The following is a 17,688-nucleotide window of genomic DNA, read 5'->3' on the forward strand; positions in this document are numbered from 1 at the left end:
GAGTGAAGACCACTTCCGGCTGCAACGGGCCCCTCCACTTTTTTGATGGGCCCTCTCGCGTTCTCTTTTTGTCTAGTCAAACTACTAGAATAGCGCAAATGATGTGTCGTATGCCTTGGGAATTCTAACGCGCGCATCATAACACACAAATGTAGGAGTGCTGAATTGTGTAAGTCGTTTTATTTAATTTTTCCAAGTGTTTCTCGCATGTGTTTGAAGGATCTCAATTTTAAAAGTGTGATTCACATGATTAAAAGGCCAATAAATAATCACGCGACATTTTAGGATTTTAAAAATGGGTCTCACTTCATCAAAAACCTAGCTTATTTTAATACTCGTATTAGAAGGAGCACTTAGAGTGTGTTTGGCTCGAACGGAAAAGAATGGAAATGAAGCTTTCACTTCTGACAAATCCTGAGAAAGTGGCTCCTTTCCCCCAAACTATTTTCATACCCTGATATTTGTCTTTCCTGATTCCTTAAAACCCCAGAAAGCAGCATGATTTTGGGAAACCACCCCCTACCCCACCCCCACCTACCTTGAGCAAAAAAGGATTGAAGATGCACTTTAGGGCATTAAAATAAGGAGACATGTATGACTATAAAAACTTTTTGCCAACATACCTCTAACAGAAGGCAATCTTAGGATGGGCAAATTTTTAAAATGGAGGAATTTTCAAAACCAACCTCTTTACACTTTTATTTGCAAAAAACGACCCGTTTCAAAAAAAATTTCAAAAACCGACCTGGTTTCAGCCATGGCGCTGAAACCAGGTCAGTTTTTGAAAATTTTTATCCGAAACTTCACGGGAACGGGAGTTCAAATCCCGTGAAGTTTAATTTCTTAAATAAACTTCATGGGAGTTGAACTCCCGTGAAGTTTTTTACGTTGAACAAACTTCACGGGAGTTCAACTCTTGTGAAGTCTGTTGGGAGAGCAAAAACTCCACGGGAGTTGAACTCTCGTGAAGTTACAGGCTCATTCCAGAAACTTGAAAAGAGCTGGAATTATGACTGTGCGCACAATTCTACATTGATTCAAGTTTATATTTTCCTGTTAATAATAATTGATCTCATATACAATGAATTACAACAATATGAATCAATAATTCAACCGAAATGGAGCACGAGTTAAACAATACTCACAAAGAGCTTGTTAACAATAATTGAGCTCATATACAATGAATCTCAACACTATATACATAATTCAACCAAAATGCAAAATGGAGCACGAATCGAACAATACTCACAAATAGTACATATATAAGCAATATCAAATCCACAAAAGTATAGTATTTGAAAATTAATAAAAGTTAGAAAATTTAATGAAATAAGTTCAGATACAACCCAAAATAGCTCCTCTCCTTCCTCTCCTTCCTCTCCCTCTCTTCCCCATCCCCCTCGCTCTTCCCCTCCCCGAGTATTCGACTGTGTATGAGGCTGAGAAGCACTGACTCCATCAGCATACGAAGTGCTGGCTCCATCAGCATGCGAAGTGTCGGCTCTATCATCACGTGGACGTCGTCATCGTGTGTACTCTCTCCCAAATGATCGAGACCGGTCCTCACGGCCTGCAAACTCGTCGACGTGAGTCTTATGGAACACCTGTGCTATTGTATTCTTGATCCCGCTGAAGACCCCTAATGCCACTGAATCCTGAATCTCGGGCATATGCGCATCAATATCAGCTTCAATGCTATCTAAAGCACGGACCTGCGAGATAAATAATTTATTAAGTACCATCTCAATAAAAAATGTTATAATTTAGCTTAGAAACATACATAGTCTCTCTCAATCATCCTACTAGGGATGTAACTGTCTGTCGGTGGTCGTGGCATGCGTCCAGCTGATGGCTGTGAGTCACGTGTGATCCACCTACGTGTGATATCCCAATACCAGCGCATATACGCGATAAAGTCAACACCATTGGCTCTCGTCTCCTATATGAAATCCCACCGTTGAGTCCACCTGTCTATGTACGCCGCACGGACTACGGCCTAGTCGGTACGGTGCGAAGTAGGTCGGTGCCGACGATCGATCGCCTTGACAGGCTCTGGCAGATGCTGATCCATCAGAAATTACCATAGTACACGGTCAGGAACATGCATCTCCACGATCTCCCAACAGATTAATGGAACTCTTGCTCTCCACAAGTTGGGTGAGTCCAGGCAGATAGGTGCAAGTGTATGCATGTCGAGCACCGGCGGTGAATAAGGTGTCCATCTGAACTGAAATAAGGTAAAACATTTATCAGTATCAACAACAAAACTATAATATTCGTAATGAATTGAGTTTTATATTTACCTGTTCGTGTTGGAGGCCATCAAGCTCATTTCGGTAAAACGCCCGGTGTCGCGTTGCGCATTTGTAGTTAGCATACCGCATGTTATACCTATTTGGCATAAAGAATATATCAGTTCAAATTCAGTTGAATAAAAATGTGTGGACAATTATACATGTATGCTAGTGGAAACTGTCCTTGTAAGTCGCGGTGCACAAGTAAAGTCGGTCTGTCAACATGAATGCGCTCCCATGATCAAATCTGGATCAAAGTGCAGCATCCCTTGAATTCTTTATTCTGCATTAAGGATACTCTACCCAGTTCTCTATACAAGTATGCCAACACCGTATTTCCCCACGATCGTGCACCGCATACACCAAAATCCTCAATTAGTGGCAGGCATCGTGCATGTACAAGAGTCTTGCTCGCATCAGGAAATAGCATGCACCCTATCATGTGCAATATATACGCATGAGCATGAAACTGAAGCGTCTCAATGGAGGCATCTGCTGGTATATCTCCCTAAAACGTCTGACGAAGCCACGATAGCTTCATCGTACCACTCCGCAAGTCGGGTACCTGACCAAGAAGCCTAACACATACATCAGACCAATTATGGTCATCAGTGCTCGTAACTATCGGACCATCCATGCGGAGCCCAAGTATGACGGCTAAGTCCTGTAAGGTGATAATACACTCCCCTATATGCATGTGAAAGGTGTTGGTCTCTGACCTCCAACTCTCAATCAGTGCAGTGATAAGCGGCCAATTAAGCCTAATATATCGCACTGTCGAACACTCCCGGAACCCGGCTTGAGCAATAAGCTGTAGTACTCTCTCATCCTTAATGACCCAAGCTGAATGACTCTGAGAATGTTCGACCATGGTGATGTCTGGTACGGGCTGCACGTCAAATAGAATTGATTAAGTATATTGAGAAAAATTAAAATTAGTGTCAATGCTAAGGAATATATACAAAAGATGTTTTACCTGTCCTGAGCCAATATGGTCTGAACAGTGACTTGCCTGGAGGGTCAAAACGTCAGGGCGTATCGGTCCCAGATCCATAATGAATATAACTGAGAAAAATATTCGTAGACAATGTACAATGTGTTAGATCCTTCTGTTGAAATACTGACTTAGTTATATATAAACAACAAACGAGTGCGTAATGTGGAGAAAGTAATAACTTGAAATCAAACATTAAATTTATATAACATAGTACGAAACGCTACAAATTACATGCACAAATGCCATATGGAAACAAACACAGAACGATGTGCTACAAATTACATGCACAAATGCCATACAGAAACAAACACAGAACGAAACGCTACAAATTACAACATTAACGCCTAATCCTAGCTGGACAAGTTTTTTCTTATGGCCCGGTTGATCGCATCTACTGCACTTATTTCTCCTCCTAACTCCTTCACGACAGTCATTCATATAATTTCTAATTCGTACGAAACGAGGGCGACCCACCGACCTTTTATGCAAAGGAGGAAATATTTGTGGCATGTCTTGTGCCCAATGTCCACTATCATATGGTGGACGAAAACACTCATTGTAAGTTTGTCAATAGTTGTAAGTTGAATACCAAGCCGCGAAGAATTCATAATGTGAAATCCTCGCACGACCCTGTAGATCAAAGCAAGCCGCGATAACATGTGAACAATGAATGCATTGTAGTTGCGGTACATTGCAAGTGCATGTACATGTGTGATCCACTAACATACTAACTTTGTAAGAGCGACTTTCTCTATGTGATATTCCCTCAATAACCTTCCATTCATTAAAACTGTATCTTACGACATGAAAGGATCGAGCTTGCACAATCCGAGTCGCTAGCATTTTATCAACCTTCGGTGTGATCTCTGAGCGGATATTTTCACCAAGTGCACGGCGTCGGAGAAAGAATTTATTAAGTCTATAAAATGTTTTAGCAACTAGTGACTGTATTGGCATACCACGTGCTCCCCTGAGCACGTCATTGAAACTCTCAGATGCGTTAGTAGTCATCATACAGAACCGTCTCCCGCCATCTTCACATAAAGCCCACTTATCAACATTGTGTGGTCCCAAACTAGTATCGATCCAATCATGTGTAGCTCGAGAAATGAACTTAATCATCTCTCGTATTTGGTCATAAACTAATTTTTCTGTTGCACAGCCGGCTTGCCAAAGAAGATCTTGAACCTGACCGTTTTTATACTTCTTCTTAAAGTTGTCCCTCATATGTCACAAGCAATAACGATGTGCATGTGGTGATGGAAAATGACGTTGGAGTGCTCTTGGAATTCCTTTCATCCTATCAGATATGAATGTAATCGGCCGCGCCCCCACACTAGGGATATGGTATCTAATGCATGCAAAAAACCACGCCAAATTCTCTGTGTTTTCAACATCAACCACTACAAACACCAAAGGAAACAAACCGTCGTCCACGTCAACTCCGGTGGTAACAAGCAAAACGCTTTTGTACTTGTCGTATAAGTGGGTGTCATCAATACTAAGAAGAGGACGACAATATTGGAAACCCTATACAAGGGCTAAATGCCCAAAATACACCTGTGAATCGTCGTTCTTCGGCATCAAGAGGGTCTGATGAAACTTCATATATAGTCCCAGGATTTTCACTTTTGAGTGCTTCAAGATAATGCGGTAAGATCTCATAAGCTTTGTCCTAATCCCTGAATATTTTTATCATCGTCTTCCTCCTAGCATTCCAACACTTATTGTATGATACATCCAAGTTGATCGCTTTATGCACTAAAAGACGAGCATTCCAACACTTATTGTATGATACATCCAAGTTGATCGCTTTATGCACTAAAAGACGAATATCTTTTGGCCGTAGATCAAGATCCTCTTGATACATCCAAGTTGATCGCTTTATGCACTAAAAGACGAATATCTTTTGGCCGTAGATCAAGATCCTCTCTTAGATGCGGTAAAATCAATCAATATATAAAAGAAGAGGACACATGCTTGTTATTCATCTCCAATCGAGGATTGCTACATGTGTGGAGTCCGTTGTACGCCATGATTTTGAAATGCCCACCTACTGTTACACCCGAACGTGAATTAAGCTTCCAAGAACAATCCGCATTCCCGTCGTGGTATCCACCAAGATCTTCATCTTAACCATCTTTGTGATAAAAACAAACCGCATTATAGCTTGTTGTGTTATTTTTTGTTGGCCTAAACTTGATATTTTTTGCAATGGCATACAACCGAAGCGCATGGATCAATTTCTCCTTACTTTCATAAAGATCTTCCTTCATGAATGAGAAGTCCTCGCCCTGTGTATTATCACCGCTATTAGTGCCAATAGGAACACTTTCCATCATGGAGTTATCAATCCATTCTTCTCCTTGAAGTTCATCAGGCGGTGGATCCTCTAAGACGACATACTCATTATTAGTATATCATCCGTCAATGTGTTGGTTGTCCCCTTCATCACGATCTATCAACGTCATGCTATTAATTTGTAAACCGTCCTCTTCATCATCACGACACTTGCATTATCTTCCTGAACTCCCGTGTTGGTATCAAAAATATTTGAAGTGCCCACAAATGAAGGACCGCTCATGTATTATGATTGTGTCCAACCTTTATCTTGTTGAGGAGATAAAAAGCCGACGGAATCAACTTCAAGGTACTCCAACATGCGGGAGTACATTTCATCGTTATTCAACGATTTGCCCAAATTCCTCTGATGTTTTTCAATGAACAATTTGACCGAACGCTTCTCATAATGTAAGACTCCAATGAGACTCATATCATAGTCACTTGATATTTGAATGCCGCTTGTTCTGTTCCTATTTCCAACAGGATAATTGCAAATAACATTGAGGTGATATTCACGTGAGTTGGTTAATGTAAGTTTGTGTAATTCATTAACTAACTCATCGAAAGTACACGATTTTGTTATAAACAACAGTCTCGTTGTACCTGTTCGCGGGAAAAATTGTAGCTTTCATCATTGATTCCATTGTACACTCTTGTAATAGTTTATCGATTACAAAGATCCGGTCTTTTTATAAGATCCGGTTACAATGAAAATCAAATAAAAAGAAATGAAAATTACAACTTTGTTTCCTTGTTTGTCGAACAAATCACGAGCTCCTGTTTTGCGGTCGCTCGCTTGCGTGGGTTGTTTGCCTGCGCCGAGGGTTTATCCGTTGACCACCGTGAGATCTAGATCCGGTTGGATCTACGCAGTACGACGGGTATTATTTCACGAAGGAAATAATAGCCGGGGAGGATTATTTTACCAAGGAAACAATCGTCCAAATCTCGAGATCAAAGGCCAAGCTTTGATCCGGAGTACGCCTGCGTAGATCTGAGATCCGGTCCTCTCGAACACCTGCCTTATTTGGCGTTGACGATCGCCGAGCACCAGATCTGGATGAGCAAGTCTTCGAAGTCCCAAAGCTTGGATCTTTTTAAATTCTGAGTCTCCAATCCAGCAGGGCTTCGCCTCCAAAAAATCCAACCTTCAAACAATAAGCCTAGGGGGGTATTTATAGGCCCTCAGAACTGTGCCCGTGCACAGAACTGTGTCGGCCACCCATGGGTGGCCGACACTGGGCCGAGCCACCCATGGGTGGCTCGGGTGGCTCGGCCTTGGCCGAGCCACCCATAGGTGGCTCGGTTTTGACCGAGCCCCCTTAGGCGTGGTTTTGCGTAGTTTTGTGCCTGTTTTCCGGTTCTGTGGTTGATTTGGCTGGATTTGAATCGTTGACCTGATTTGGCAGTAAATCCGATTCCTGATTTGGCAGCAAATCCGATTCTTGAGTTCGATTCCAAAACTGATCTTGATTCGATCGTGATTCGTCCGAGTCTGCCCTTGGTTGGATGACTCGTTGATTCCTCAACCCGTTAGCTTGATTCCGCACGCGAGTGGATTCATTCCGTTGTTTGTGTGCGGTTCGTCAGCTTCGTAGCCTCGTTAATTCGTTCCGTCGCGCATCGTTTGGCTTCGGTGTTGACGGGCTAACGATCGTGCTTAGATACGTCGCCCGATGATTCGTCGGTTCGTGCTGAGCCGTGTTAAAGGGACTTATAGGTAGTTTTATACGCCTACAGATACCCCCTCCAAAGTATTTCAGCCTCGTTCTTTTATAGAAGAGTCTGGAATACTTTGGATATGATTGTCCCATCCTTCGATTGATACAACGGGACTTTGGAATGACTTCTGTTCTTGATTCCTTCAATCCTTCAGGCTATTCGGTGCTTTGTCGAACGTCTGTAAGAGTTCCGGACCGTCTGTTGGAATTTTGAATTTGAAGTCGATTCTCGCTTTTCTAACTTTTTAGCTCGAGTTGGTTGTTTCAACATAGAACTGACCATCGGTCGTCGGTGTTGAATCATCATTTACACCGTGTTGTTCGGCGTTTGAGCTTCCTTGTGACACGTTGTCCGGTGTCTAATCTTCATTGTGACGCGTTGTCCGGCGTCTAAGCTTCATTGTGACGCGTTGTCCGGCGTCCAGGCTTCATCGTGACACGTTGTCCGGTGTTTGACACAGTTTATACTCGTGCGTCTGCTTGAGTATACACAGTTTAAGCTCTTAAGGTATTAGAGCATGGCAGATACTTGAGTCACGAGACCAATCCATAGAATTGATGCATCAATGACTCGTATTTATAGAATTTTTAGAAAATTCTCAGCCATCAACGGGTTTGATAAGCCTTTACCGACTACCGTTTGAGTTGGGCTAGCATGCAGATTGGTTAAGTCCGTTCCGCATGTGACGTTGTGCTAAAGGAATGAACTCCCTTAGACTTTATGCTATGATGTTGAATACATAGGCTTCGCCATTGTTACGGGAATAGGCTACCCGGCGACACGTGTTAGGTGTTGACTTTAGGATTTTTGGCTAACCCCCAGCCTTCAACGGATTTGATTAGCCTTTACCGACTACCGTTTGAGTCGGGCTAGCATGCGGATTGTCTAAATCCGTTCGCATGTAACGTTGCGCTCAGAGATTGAATCCTCTGAGACTTGTTGCTATGACTTTGAATACATAGGCTTCGCCATTGTTACGGGAATAGGCTACCCGGCAACGTGTATAGACGCTGACTTATCTTTACTTAGGATTCAGGATAAAAGTCCCCAGACTGGAATTCTGGTGTCTTCTTCTATGGGAGAAAGACTAAACCGGCGACGCGTGTTAGGCGTCGGCATATCCTTTCTTAGGATTCAGGATGAAATTCCCCATGCGTGTAAGGCATAGATTTTGGTGTTATTAATAACAACCTGCCACAATGTTGAATATGTGGACGGGTGTTCTTTTTAACGGTTAAGAACTAACCGGCAGCGCGTATTAGGCGCAGACTTATCCCTACTTAGGTTTCAGGATAAAATACCCCAGAATCGAACTCTGGTGCCTTTTTTTACGGAGAAAGACTAAACTGGCAGCGCGTGTTAGGCGCAGACTTATCCCTGCTTAGGATTCGGGATAAACTTCCTAGAATCGGATTCTGAATTCTTGGAAAAGGATTGGTGTGGGGAAGGAAGAATTTTATATTCTATTCCCCAAACAAAGAAGGAAAGGAGACTCGAGGTGGGATCTCCACCCCTAGAATCCGGAAAGGTGAAACTAAGAGTGGGATCTCCACTCTAAGAATCGAAAAGATTCGGATAGCCCTAACTGTCGGAAGGTTTGATTACCGAACTAAAGATGAATTTCTCGTTTATCGAGAGTGAATTGTGGTTTTGATCCTAACTGTAGGAAGGTTTGACCAAGTGGGAGGTTTGAGACGATCCTAACTGTAGGAAGGTTTGATCGCTTAATTTGTGGGCCTCTCGTTCATTGAAGGAATCGAGAGGGGATTTTGGTTTTGGCCCTAATTGTCGGAAGGTTTGACCAAATGGGAGGTTTGAGACGATCCTAACTGTAGGAAGATTTGATCGCTTAATTTGTGGGCCTCTCGTTCATTGAAGGAATCGAGAGGGGATTTTGGTTTTGGCTCTAACTATCGGAAGGTTTGACCAAGCGGGAGCTTGGGATGACCCTAACTGTAGGAAGGTTTGATCACTCAATTTGTGGGCCTCTCGTTCATTGAAGGAATCGAGAGGGGATTTTGGTTTTGGCCCTAACTGTCGGAAGGTTTGACCAAGCGGGAGCTTGAGATGACCCTAACTGTAGGAAGGTTTGATCACTCGATTTGACAATGGACCTCTCGTTCATTGGAGGAATCGAGAGGGGATTTTGATTGCGGTCCTAACTGTAGGAAGGTTTGACCAAATAAATGGTGGGTTTAGTGTTTATCATTTTATTTGTAATGATCGGGCTATCCCTAAGGAAATTATATGTAACATTCTTTCGGGAACTTCCCGTTACATGAATCATCCACCCCCAGCTTTTCTTGCGAAACTGGGTTTATCATTGTATCGGCTGCATGATCGGGTTATCCTTAAGAATACCATGCATGACACTCTCCAGGAACTTCCCGTGGAAGAAAGGAAATAGTTTAGACTCATATACCTTTTGGAGTATCGGGGAGCAGTTTAACCTCTTATACCGGTCGGAGGATTGAGAAGCAGTTTATACTCATATACTCTTTGGAGTGTTAAGAAGCAGTTTATACTCTTATACTTATCGGAGTGTTAAGAAGCAGTTTATACTCTTATACTTATCGGAGTGTTGATTCTTTCATTTGGCTTACCTTAGCGTTATAACGCCGGCTTCAACCAAGGTTTGGATGCTGTTCTTCAGAGTAAAGCAATCCTTGGTGGGATGAACGACCCTCCCGTGGTATGCACAGTACTTTGGATCCGTCGTGTTGTCAGCTTCCTCCTGATTTGTGATAGGTGGTAGCTTGATCTTATTGCTTCCAAGGAGGGATTCGAAGATGGCTGGAACGTCTTCGTCCTTGAAGGAATACTCTTTTTTAAATCTCGGGTCCGAAGTCTTTTGCTGCCTTCGGGATTACTGTTGTGACGTTTGATTAGCACCACCAGTAGCTGTAGGTGCCTTGCCCTTACCACGAGAGGCGAAGTTCGAGTTCAGCGGATTAGCCGTCGGTCGGTTCCTCTCGGTTTTCTTCCTTCGGAGGAAGCGTTCGGCTTGTTCACCGCGCACCTTCAAGTCTTTCCAAGTGTCAGACGGTGCTGTTCCCATTGCTTCCAACACGTCCAATGCGAGGTTGTTGTGGCAAGTCTGGAGAATGAACTCCTCGGTGATCGGGTCCCGACAGTTCATCGCCTTATTCCGGAACCTCTTGACGAAGGTATCGACCAATTCCCCGTCCTTTTGTTTCTCGTCGAGCAACGTTCCGATGGATATCTCGGTGTCGTCGTCGAAGAAGTTAGCGAGGAATTTTGTCTCCATGTCGTCCCAGCTATTCACGCTTCCTGGCTTGAGGCGGCGATACCAATCGAAGGCGGCTCCGCGAAGAGTGCCAACAAATGACCGCACCATTAGAGGCTCATTGCTAGAAATAACACCCAGGTGTGATTTGAAGTAAATCAAATGCTGAGTGGGGGAACCCTTCCCATCGAACGGCGTGAAGTTGATTAGGTTGAACTTCGCCGGATATGGGATTGATTCCCATTCTCTTGGGTATGGACAAGGAATGCCCGTTTTCTTTACCTCTTGAGCAGAAATCAACGTATTGATCTTACTTTCGAGGTTTTTAATTTTTAGGTTTTCACCTGTATCTTCGTTGGCATTCTCATTACCACCCCCTGCATTGACGGGAGGCTCATTGGCATTGCGAGCTTCATCCGCATTCGTGTGCTCATCTTCTTGAACAACCTGATTACGGCGGCTTGGTTCGCCTTGCTGGTTTGTCAGTGCCTGGATTTGTTGCTCATGCATCTCTCTCATAGTCTGCATGGCCATCTGCATTTCGAACTTGAAGCTCTCTTGCTGTTTAGCCATGGCTTCTTCGAGCATCTTGGCCACTTGTTCCGCGCTTATCATCAGTGACTCGCGGGGTTCCCCCTCACCGGACACTGTATTATCTGATACGACCGCGGAGCAGGTATCCGACTCTTCACCTTCTGAAGGTACTCTTGTCCGAACCCTACCATAAGTTTCTCGTGCGATGGCTCCAGACTGCAGACGGGTTAGACGCCAGGATGCTTTCAGAATCGACTCGAGATTATCCCGTGACAAGGTCTCTTTGCTTGTCATATTAACGATGACCCTCGGGAATTCTCCGTTTTCCACCACCGCTCTCTTTCGTCGGAAACGCCTAGGCCTTGGCTTTGGCATTTCAGTGCTGAGCCTCTCGAAAACCGAAACTCTTCCGGGGACCGTCTTGATGCAATTACACTCAGACAATACCGCCCGAATGAGTTTGGAACAGAGGCATTGGGTCTCTAGTCTTTGAGGACTCCTCTTCCTGGTTTTCCTCGTACCCCCGGCACGATAGTACAGCTCGTCCGTTTGAAAGTCGGAGCAACCTATCGCGTGTTGGCACGACTTCTCAGGTATAACGTTATCATCATCGGATGACAACGTTTCCTTCTGAGGGCGAACTGCCTTCTTCGGGTTTTCAAAAGTTACGCGTCTCGAAACATGCCTTTGCGGGCGTGAGTTCTCAGCGGGCTCTTGGACTTCAATGCGCAAATTGGTGCGCATAGCTGCCCTGATTTCTTTATCATGTTGGAGGTGACGGCGACCCCCAGCGTGTTGAGTCAGCTTTGCCTCTCTCGTCAGGAATTGGACCGAGGCGCTCCAAGACTGACTTTCTCCTTCGGGATGATTCTGCATGATCTCCCAGAGTAGCTATGGGAATTCTCGGCGACTTCGTTTGGTTCGCCGAAGGTTGAACCTGCTTCGAAGGCTGCAAAGGTTGCTCTTTGGCCTGAATCAGCACTTCGGACTTGGGCCTCCAGACTTTGCGGGTTGGTGGCGGATTGCTTGCCACTTCCTTCTGCAGCTTCCTACGGGCTTCTTGGACTTGAGCCCGTGCCTGCGCTGACATCGCGCGGCGTTTGCGAATGCGCTCTTCTAATGTCGAACGGTTCCGTTTAACGCGGACCCATTCGTTGGTTGGCGGCTTGGAGGAGCTGCCACTCATCATTTGTTGAGGTTGTTTGCCTCTCTTGTTCTTCAGATCCGCGTTGTGGCGGATCCCGTCAACTGACTCCATGGCCTTTGCGAATTGCTTCGCAAGGCGTTGACGTTGCCTTTGGCGGGGCGACGGCAGGGTTGACCAGAGCAGATCCGACCTGATTGGGAATTGGAGGGATCTCACCCGATGCGACTTTGGCATCCAACAGGGCAAGATCTTCGTTGGTATTTTCAACGTCTTCATACCAACGAGTTTTTCTCCTAGAGGAGAACTTCTGGGACTTGTTGGACTTGCGAGGGGAGGTAGATCCGGACGAGGATGACAGATACTCCTCGAACTTTTGTTGGTCGAATTCATACTCGACCTCCTCCTCGACCGGGATCGGGATCCGCGGCTGCGACGCAACGATCTCGGCAGCGAGATCGGTGGCTCCCACTGTGGTCGCCAGATTGTTCGCGGGAAAAATCGTAGCTTTCTTCATTGTTGATATCATTGCTATCTCAGTTAACAACTTTATGCGTTACAAAGATCCGGTCTTTTTATAAGATCCGGTTACAATGAAAAATCAAAGAAAACAAAGTAAAGATTACAATTTTCCTTATTTGTCGAACTAATCGCGAGCTCCTGTTTTGCGGTCGCTCGCTTTGGTGGGTTCTTTGCCTGCGCCGGGGTTATTTGCCGTGGACCACCGCGTGATCTCGATCCGGTCGGATCTACACGATATGACGGGTAATATTCCACCAAGGGAATAATAGCCGGGAGGGATTGTTTCACCAAGGAAACAACCGCTCGAATCTCGGGATCTAAGAACCAAGCTTAGATCCGGAGTGTGATCGTGTAGATCTCAAATCCAATCCTCTCGAACTCCTGCCTTATTTGGCGTCACCTAGCCACCTATGGGTGGCTCGGTTTTGGCCGAGCCACCCATGGGTGGCTCGGTTTTGGCCGAGCCCCCTTAGGCGTGGTTTTACGTAGTTTTGTGCCTGTTTTTCGGTTCTGTGGTTGATTTGGCTGGATTTGAATCGTTGACCTGATTTGGCAGTAAATCTGATTCCTGATTTGGCAGCAAATCCGATTCTTGAGTTCGATTCCAAAACTGATCTTGATTCGATCGTGATTCGTCCGAGTCTGCCCTTGGTTGGATGACTCGTTGATTCCCTAACCCGTTAGCTTGATTCCGCACGCGAGTGGATTCATTCCGTTGTTTGTGTGCGGTTCGTCAGCTTCGTAGCCTCGTTAATTCGTTCCGTCGCGCATCGTTTGGCTTCGGTGTTGACGAGCTAACGATCGTGCTTAGATACGTCGCCCGATGATTCGTCGGTTCGTGCTGAGCCGTGTTAAAGGGACTTATAGGCAGTTTTATACGCCTACAGTACCTCCTTCATAAACAGGCATATTATTTTTGAGGTAGTTAATCTTCCCATCATACAAACACAAAATTACAATTCGATCGTTCGTCATTACCTCTGAAGAGTAAAACATTCAAGATCAATATTACACAAAAAAAAACTTTAGAAATTAATTGTTACTTACCATTAAATCCTATACCAATTTTAGAAAACCATAATTTTACCCAAATTCATATATCGATGTTCCTAAATATGTAGTTACACTAATTTTTACATTTTTGACAATTCCCCCTCTAAATCCACAAAATTATTTAAATTTTCTTCATAAAAATCATAAACAATCCATAATTAATTTCTAAAATCTAATTTTTTACATGAGATCACTACGAAATAGTGAGAATATACAAGAAATAAAGAAAAAAAATTAGATGAATTTACCTTCAATTTATCGATGCCCTAATTTGCGGTGAACTCCGACGACAACGACGGCGAGAGCGATCAACTCGGGCGGGATAGGAATTGGCGACGGACGCTGTCGAAAATAAGGGTGGCACCGGTGGTGGGAGCCTTGGGTGGCGGCGGTGGTTGGGGATGAGGGAGAGAGGGCTACGCGACAACGACAGCGAGAGCGATCAACTCTGGCGGGCGGAGGTGTCGGAAATTGGCGGCGACGCCGCGCCGGTGGAGCCTTGGGCAGACAGTGGGTTGGGGACGAGGGAGAGAGGGCTAGAGTTTTCGTTTGAGGATGAGAAGTGAGAGATATCGATTGGTTCACGGGACTTGTGCCTTATATAGTCAGGCCAAAACTCCACGGGAGTTCAACTCCCGTAGAGTTACAGGTGAAAATTGCCAGAGAATCGATCCCTGGCAATTGGGGACTGTAACTCCACGGGAGTTCAACTCCCGTGGAATTTTTGCTCTCACAACAGACTTCACGGGAGTTGAACTCCCGTGAAGTTTGTTCAACTTCAACTCCCGTGAAGTTTATTTAAGAAATTAAACTTCACGGGAGTTGAACTCCCGTGAAGTTTAAAAATATGCTAAACTTCACGGGAGTTGAACTCCCGTGAAGTTTAAAAATATGCTAAACTTCACGGGAGTTGAACTCCCGTGAAGTTTCGGATAAATTTTTTTAAAAACCGACCTGGTTTCAGCGCCAGGGCTGAAACTTGGTCGCTTTTTGAATTTTTTTTGGAAACGGGTCGTTTTTTGCAAATAAGTGTAAAGGGGTTGGTTTGAAAATTTGTCCTTTTTAAAATAGACTATTGTTTTTAGAAATTACCATTTTCGATCTAGTTGCACCTTATTTATTAAATTCGATCTAGTTTCAACTACATTACCAGTGGAGGTTGAAACTAGGTTGAATTTAAAAAATAAGATTTACGAACTACACGAGATTCTCAATCCCGTAGAGTTTTGATCTCTACCAAACTCCGTGGGATTTGGAATCCCATGCATTTTATAGCACACTATACGAAATCCACAATCACTTGTAGTTGGCTAAGTGGTTAAGAGATTAAGAGTTAAAGTTATGGGTTGAAAGGACATGAGTTTGAATCTTAGCCAAGCAATAAATTATTTTTTCATGTTTAACTTCTAAATAGATATATAGAAAAATAAAATAATGTTGGCAATATTGAGATTTGAACACAAGACCATTTGAATAATTGAAGTCTAAGTGTCTTGGAGTTACCACTCAACCAACTACATGAGATTATGAATCTTGTGTAGTTGTATGCTATAAACTCTATAGGATTCACAATCCTTTGGAGTTAAAATATGAGTTTTAAACTCCAAGGGATTGTAATCCCATATTAATTCTCTACTAAACTCTATGAGATTCTCAATCTCGTATAGTTCGTAAAACATGCTTCACAATTTCGACCCAGTTTCCGCCTATGTTGCTGACGTGACTAAGAATAGGTCGAAATTGATAAACAAGTTACGAATGGATCGGTTTTTGTGAGTAAGTTTCTAAAATGGTCTATTTTAAAATTTTCTCCTTCTATGAAAGGTATGGAAATGGTCAAAAAGTGCCAAAAATAGTTCTCCTTTTACTAATTTGAATGAAAACCAAAAATTCCCTTAACAAAGCATTGAGTATAAAATAATTTAAGATATATATATTAAAAAGATTTAAAAAGTTATTCAGTATTTAAGCAAGTTATTCTTGTGGGCTAAATTACCATATTGATATAAAAAGTAGGGGAAAATGTGTCCAGGTCCAAAAAAAAACTTCATGTGTTGCAGCCCCTTTAACTTTTTCCCATGTGGTTCAGCCCCTTAAAATATGACATTTTGTGCTGCAACCCCTTTTTAGCAATTATTACATGCCAACTAAGCTAAAATTCCCAAAATGTCCTTATCCCTCTCCTCAATCCCTCAAATCCAAGCGCTCTCTCTCGCTAGATCTCATCTTCTCTCTCTCTCTCTCTCTCTCTCTCTCTCTCTCTCTCTCTCCTCTCTCTCTAAAACCAATGGCTTTCTCAAGCTCATTGCCCTGACCCTCACCCTCCTCGCCGTCACCACCTCCACATTCTCTTAATCCAACCCAACCCAACAACTGTGAAAATCTTAAAAGGCATTATCATCTTTCTCGGGTTCAACTAAGCCTTTACTAATAAAGAGAAGGATCCAAGAAGATAAACCAAATTTTACAACCAGCAAGGCATTACCCCAGAACTTTGTATTCAGCTACATATCTTCTTGACGGAAAAAGAAAAACTAATACGACTATAATTCTTTAATTCTCTTTATGTGCATGTGCACATAAATTAAAACTGAAGTAATCTAATTGAAAGAAAAAGATAACGAGAGACGAGCAAAGCAACAAATTCGAACAACGATATGTGTTCTAATCTCTGGTGCCATCCAACCCTTCCCTCGAAAGGAAACAACATCGAGCACGCCTCTAAGGGCCTCGTCGGAGTCCGAACACCACATTGCCGGCGGAAAAGCGAGCGGTTGGGAGGTGACCGGAACGCGAGGGAAAGGACACGGTCGTTGTAGGTGGCGACTGCGGCCATCGAGCGGAGGCTATCTTGATTATGCGAGCATATTTTTTTATTTTTTTGGATTTAATTCTGATTTTTTTGGAGAAAGAGAAGGTAAAATGAGATGAGAGGCCAAGGAGTGTGGACGTTTGTTTGAGCTCTTGTTAGTTCTAACTCACCGCGTGTTAGTTTTAACTTACTGCGTGTTAGTTCTAGTTCTAATTCATGGCTCTTAGGATCTTTATGTTAGTTCTAACTCACCGCGTGTTAGTTCAAACTCACAACATGTTAGCTCTAGTTCTAATTTATGGCTCTTGGGCTCTTGTGTTAGCTCTAACTCACCGCGTGTTAGTTCTAACTCACCTCGTGTTAGTTCTAACTCATTGCGTGTTAGTTCTAGTTCTAATTCATGGCTCTTAGGCTCACCGCGTGTTAGTTCTAACTCATCGCGTGTTAGTTCTAGTTCTAATTCATGGCTCTTGAGCTCTTGTGCTAGCTCTAACTCACCGCGTGTTAGTTCTAACTCACCGCGTGTTAGTTCTAGTTCTAATTCATGGCTCTTGGGCTCTTGTGTTAGCTCTAACTCACCGCATGTTAGTTCTAATTCACCACGTGTTAGTTCTAATTCAATGGTTCTTGGGCTCTTGTGTTAGTTCTAACTCATCGCTTGTTAGTTCTAGTTCTAATTCATGGTTCTTGGGCTCTTGTGTTAGCCATCAATAAAAAGATGAAAGAATATGACAACTAAATAAAGATGATCACTTCAGAAGCTGCTGCAGATGATCACTGCAGGGTCTTGCATGAGCTGGGGTCCTGGGGACCCATCCAAACAACAGGATGAATGGAGAAAATTTCATATATAAAGATATCATGACCACAATACATTACAAAAGCACACAAACAGTTACCCGTAAAAATAAAACCATCAAAGAGAGATACGAACATAGAAATAAACTTGAATTTTTTTTATTATAATGTGTCAGATCTTCTTCATTTTATAATATGGTTTGTTATGATGTTACCAAGAAA

Source organism: Asparagus officinalis, chromosome 6, assembly GCF_001876935.1.
Source record: "Asparagus officinalis chromosome 6, Aspof.V1, whole genome shotgun sequence".
Taxonomy (NCBI): domain Eukaryota; kingdom Viridiplantae; phylum Streptophyta; class Magnoliopsida; order Asparagales; family Asparagaceae; genus Asparagus; species Asparagus officinalis.